The sequence below is a fragment of the Cryptomeria japonica genome, chromosome 4 (assembly GCF_030272615.1).
Source record: "Cryptomeria japonica chromosome 4, Sugi_1.0, whole genome shotgun sequence".
NCBI lineage: Eukaryota > Viridiplantae > Streptophyta > Pinopsida > Cupressales > Cupressaceae > Cryptomeria > Cryptomeria japonica.
In genome coordinates, this window is record NC_081408.1 from 227,972,683 (window position 1) to 227,978,862 (window position 6,180).

Genomic DNA, 6,180 nt, shown 5'->3' on the forward strand with positions numbered 1-6,180 from the left:
TTGTGGGTGAATGCTTTACTTGCATTTTGGTTTGAATGTGTGATAACTAGTCTGTCTGTTAAACTATTTTACTGGTTTATCTTCAAACTATTTAAGTATTTAAGTACAAAGTTTTTTGGCATACTAATTCACCCCCCCTCTTAGTATTCATCAATTGGTATTAGAGCCTACCTTTCTATAAGTTTAACCACTTGGAAAGAGATATGGGGAAATACACCTTGAGGGAACTTACTCAATGACTCACTCAGTCTAAGCAAGCCTATGATGATCTTATGGTCAAATAAAAGGAATCTCAAGCAAAAAGGAGAGAACATGCAGAGAAGCTGATGGATCTATCTGAAAGTAGTTTTGAAGATGAAGCAAATATGGAAGCCATAATTGCAGAAGTAAATAAACTGAATGATTCAAACTCCAATCTGAGAAAAGAGTTGGAAGGACTGACTATTCGGTTTAGTCAAGAGCTTGAGAACCGAAGGAAAGCTGAAGATCTGGTAAAGGACAGAGATCATGAGATCTCCAAGTTGAAACAAGAGATTAGTGCACTGATTGCTCACCTTCATGAGAGCAGAATGGAAAAAGGAGTACAAGATGAACTGAACATAGCCATCTCTGAAAATGCAAGCCTAATGGAGTCAAATACTGCTATTTCCAAAGAACTCTCTGAGTCAAAGGAAATACTTGCTAAGTTCAGCAAAAGTACTATCAAGCTAGAGCAAAAGCTTGAGTCATCTAGACCGGTAAAGAATACCAATAGACTTGGTTTCTCTGGACATGAGGAAGGATAATCCTTAGGAACAAATGCTAAAGCATCAAAGAAGCAACCTGCACTCAAAGGAAAAGGTAAGCAAAAATTCAAACCTAATTGCTTTAATTGTCTTAAAGAAGGACACACTGCCAATGTATGTAGGAGCAAAGCCTACAATAATTTTCCTTACTTTATCAACAATGTATGTAGATCCAATAAGTTCAATGGTCATTGTTATGCATGCAACAAGTTTGGGCATAGGGTCTGTCATGAACAATACTAGAAGATATCCTCAGAGGACCCAAGGAGCTAGTCCAGAATCTTTTGTGAATCAGAACCCTAATCGGTTTAATGCTTACAATTATCAGTCAGGCAACAATGGTTATCAGCCGACAACTGGATGGAGAGAAAACTATTGGATTTGTCATGGACATGGTCACACTACTGCTACATGTAGAAGGAAGAATGGAAACATGAACAATGGACCTTGGAGAGAACCTGGATTGGTTTTCTATCACTGCAACAAACTGGGTCACATTGCAAGATTCTGCAGAAGCAGAAAGAGTATATCTGATGATAGACCAGTAACTTAGAAAGTAGAAGTTGATGTTGAAAAAGTTCAAGCAAACATGAACAAAACCTGGAGGAAGAAACCAACAATGTTGGAAGAGGAACTGGTTTTTGCAACTAGTGTGGAAATATTGGAACTGGCAAACTAAGCTCTAAAGAGGCTTAGGGGGAGAAAATGGTGAAATGATTGTGACCCCCCTGGTTACACTAGTAAAAGACCTTAATTGGTATGTAATACTTGTCGCTTGGCAGAAGATCGAAAATGGTAAGAGAGGCAAATTAGGGTTTACGCCCTAATAGAGGAGCATTAATGGAGGTATAAAAGCATATTTCAAATCATTTCTCACTATCTATTTTTGAGTGAAGAAAAGTTTTTCAAAGTGCAGAGTGAAGAAAAGGTGATTTGAGCTAAGATTTCAAGAAATTGACAAGTCTTGAAGGAGATTCAAATTTAGTTTGCAAGCAGTCATGGAGAACACAAAGCAATGATTTGGCAACCTACGAAAAGTGAAGTAAAGAAGAATCAGGAAGCCCTAAATTCATGTTTTAAAGGTATTTTTCGTGTTCTTGAAATGCTTTACAATGGCTTCATTATCTCATACCAGTTCGAGTACATCAATTGAGTTGGAAAGTTTCATTCAAAGGAAGTCCAAATATAATGCCTTATCACAAGTTTCGATTGGATTCATAGTTGAAGAGGGTATTTCAGATTATATTGATTGCAAAATAGAAGACCTAGGGTCTTTAGCTATTCACACCCAGTTAGGTTTATTTTGCAGCAAGGACAAGAAAATCAAACTAGAATTTAGTATCCTAGAGAAGAAGAAACTCCATAATGCAGTATACTTTCTGGAATATTTTACGGAGGATCATATTAGGATCATTTTGAGCAGAGTCCATGGTGACAAGATGTACCTGGAGAGGACACATGATATCATGCCATAGGCAACTCATGCAGTCACTAGTTTCTATAACATAAGGGAAGTGCCAGCCCTAAGAACGGTAAGAAAAATGGAAATGGCCAAGCTCATCGGTTCAACAAGTGACTCACGGGGTATGATAGTTAATCCTATCAAGGATGATCTGGTGAAATACGCCTGCATGGTGATAGGCTACAAAACATTCTCAGCTAGCAGGATTAATTATGTATCTGCTACAGCAGTAAATGCCGCTTACCAGATGATTAAAGAGGATGCATCATTTGACTTATGCACTGGTATGCAGAGGCAACTCCTGTCTAATCTGAAGTCAATTAAACAGGATAATGCACTGAGATTCAAGTTCAGACAACTACTGGTTGGGTTGTTTTTCTATTTCCAAGGCTACTTTCCTAGAGTAGGAGATGTCCAGTGGTCTCCTGACCAACCGGTAACCAAGCAGATCAAGGAAAGAATACAAGCCATTGGAACTGGTTACCTTGAGGTGTTGAACAAATATTTTGATGAGTTCAGAAGGAAGATGAGTCAAAGGGTAAGTATCTCAGGTGACATCATTAAGAAATATGAAGATGACATCTATTTCACCATTCAGGTGGACAAATGCCTAATGGAAGCTGTTGATCCTAGAATGGAAGAATTGCAGCCAATGGGCTATGAGGTGATGTATGATATGCTAGAAGGGTATGCCTCAACCCTTATTGCCTTACCTCTTGATCCTAAGGCTAAGAGGACCGGAGCCTATTTGGAGAGGATTGCATTGGCTGAGGAACCATCTGTTAAGAAAGGAAAAGAACTGGCAGCAAAGAAAGGCAAGGCAGTGCTTGCAGCATCGACACCAGCTACTATTGCAACTCCAAGAGTGACCAAGCAGTCACCTGCAAAGAAGAAACCAAAAGTGGCACTGACAAAAGTCTTCAAAAGAAAAAGGAAGACTAAGTCAAATGAACTGGACTCCAAAGAGACTGAGTCTGATGATAAGCCAAAGAAGGTCAGACAAACAATGAAGATGAAGAGGAATGAACCGGCAGCATCCGCACCGGTAAATATTGATATTTCCTCATACAAACCTTTGATACATTATCAAAGGACAACAAAAAATATTAGGAGAAAATTAGTTCATGATTTAGTTGATTATTATGATGATTTCAGTGATGAGGAGAAAGAAGAAGTATTATAGGAAATCATTATTTATTTGTGTAAAAATGACAAGTCGCCATCAAAGATAAAATCTCAAACACCGGATTCTTTATATAAAGCATCAAATAATAAATGGCGTATTGCCATTGAAAAAGAACAACAGATTAGGGAGAAATTCTTTGCACAGTACTTTCCCAACCTCTCAAATTCAGAATTATTTGATGTTTTGGATCATAATAAAGGACTCTTCTTCACAAGGAGAAGAAGACTCTGGCTGTTAGAGGGGAGAAGAAGACTCTGGCGAAAAAGACACTCATCAGCATATGGACTATGCTATCAATTCTCACAAAGCACGTATGGCCAACCTCCAAGTGGAAAAAGAACTGATTGTATCCAAACCTGATGAAGTTTTTGATGAAGAAGGAAACCTGGTTGAAGAACTAGTCGACACTATTGATGTCGATGCACTGGACATAGAAGATGTCACTCAAGACATACCTTCTAAGGGAACATAACAAGGTCAACAAGCCGAACAGGGTAGTGAGCAAGCCAAGGACACATAGGAAGTGGCCAAGGAATAGGAAGAGAAGAACAAGAGGGATGAAGATGAGAAAAAGAGAAAAGAGGAAGAGAAGAGAAAAGAGGAAGAGGAGAAATGAAAAGATGAAGAGAAGAAGAAGCAAGAAGATGATTAGAAGAAGAAAGAAGAAGAGGATAAGGAAGAAAAGAAGAAAAGGAAGAGGAAGAAAAGAAGAAGAAGGAAGAGGAAGAAAAGAAGAAGAAGAAGGAAGAGGAAGAAAAGAAGAAGGAGGAAGAGGAAGAAAAGAAAGAAGAGGAGAAGAGGAAGGAAGTAGAGAGGAAAAATAAAGAAGAGGAAGACAAGGCACAAGAACAAAAGAAAGAAGCAAAGAAAAGGAAAAAGGAAGAAGCAGACAAGGCATCGAAAGCAATGAAGAGCACACAGATGGAGACTCTAAAGGAAACCGGGAGTCAAGCCAAACTGGCTGATATCTCTAGTCCTATCGATCTCCAGTCTGCAAGTGAGTCGAAGCTTATGCAGAGCATCAAGGTTGCTCAAGAGCGCCTTGAAATCATCCGAAGGAAAAAGGAGTAAGACATAATTCAGGTGGTTGTAGACACCCTTACCAGTTTGATCCCCGGTACCAATCTTCCTAACACTGAATCATCACTAGCACAACTCAAACTACTATGTACTGTAGTGGATGATTAGGCACAAAGCCTAGAAGAAGCAGCTGAGGCAAATTTCAAGAAAGAGCATCAAAAGGCTCTTAACATTTCTCTGGTGAAAAAGTTGAATGAGCTCCAGTCTGAACTGCTGAAAGACCAAAAGGATATAAGGGATGCTTTGGATGAGGGAAACTTTCTACTAAGCAAAATCTATCAACCCCATCTATTTTGTGATGATGTGCTAACTCAGAAGCAAAAGCTTCAAACGGACTTACAGTCCTACTTGAGCACATTTAAGCCACCCTATGATTTCTTTGCAACTTATGGGCAAACCGTTCACCGGTTCCAGATCCAGTCAGCCAAAATGGAGCAAGAGATTAGTACACGATCTAGGGATTTGTAGGAGCTACAACTGGTTTTACATCCATGTCTGTAAATTCTTCAGAAGTGTTATTTGAACCTGGATGCCTTGATAGTTACACAGGACTTGAGCACAGTTGATGCCATGGAGGAACACGTATCCTAGATGCAAACAGAGAAAGAAGTGGCCACCTCCCTACTTGAGTCCTAGTCTCTATCCATGAAATAATTTTTCCAAGACTATAAATCGGTTTTTGACAAGTATTATTAATTGTTGTCATAAACTTTTATTATTTCAATATCAAATGGAAATAGGGTTGTTCAGCGGTACTTTGTCATTGCTGGCAAAGGGGGAGAAGTACTCTATCTATTTTGGAGAAGAATAGGGAGAAGTATCTAATTTCAAAATTTTGATATATGTTTTGATATATGCTATATGCTCTGAAATCTCAATGTTTATGCTCTGTATGCAAAATTGCTATACATTGTATTGATTAAGGGATAGTCTATATGCTTAGGGGGAGCAATTTTGTTAATGGCATGTTTTTTATTGTAAAACACTTAGATGTCAAAATTTTATTTTCCTAAGTGTTGCCTTCAATACCAAAGGGGGAGATTGTTGGCATTTTTTATGTTTATGTTGTTATTGTCATTGATGGACACACTTGTATTGATATCCCCTTTGTATGTATGAGCTAGAGCTCAACCGGTATTTGTTCCAACCGGTATGTTGTATTCTAGTCTTTAGACTATTGGTGATTTTCCAGAATGTGTTTCCTGGTCTGAAGCGGCATGTCGACCCCAAGCGGTTCATAGATCTCAAGCGTTATGAGGAAGCAAAGTGGCATAACATATTCTTACCAGTCTTCATTTTTGTCAAACCAGCAACCGGTATTTTGTATAAACCGGCAATACTCTGTGATGAGTTACCAACCAGAATTTTGTGATGAGTTACCAATCCACCAATTAATTAACGGTGCTGACACACTGACGGTGCTTTTTATGTTGCTTTACTAAGTATGTCTAGATTCATTGAACCTAGGAAATTGTTATGTAATGCTATTGGACTGACATGAAATCAGATTCCTTTAAAAGGACATCATGTCTAGGGTTTTAGGTTGTTGCTGAAAGAGTTTATGTTGTGCTAGGGTTTAAGGTGATTGTTGAGTTGTTTAAGAGCGATCTTATCTAAGAAGATCAAGTTGTAACTAAGAGATGGATAGAGAAGACTGAAGTAATGCT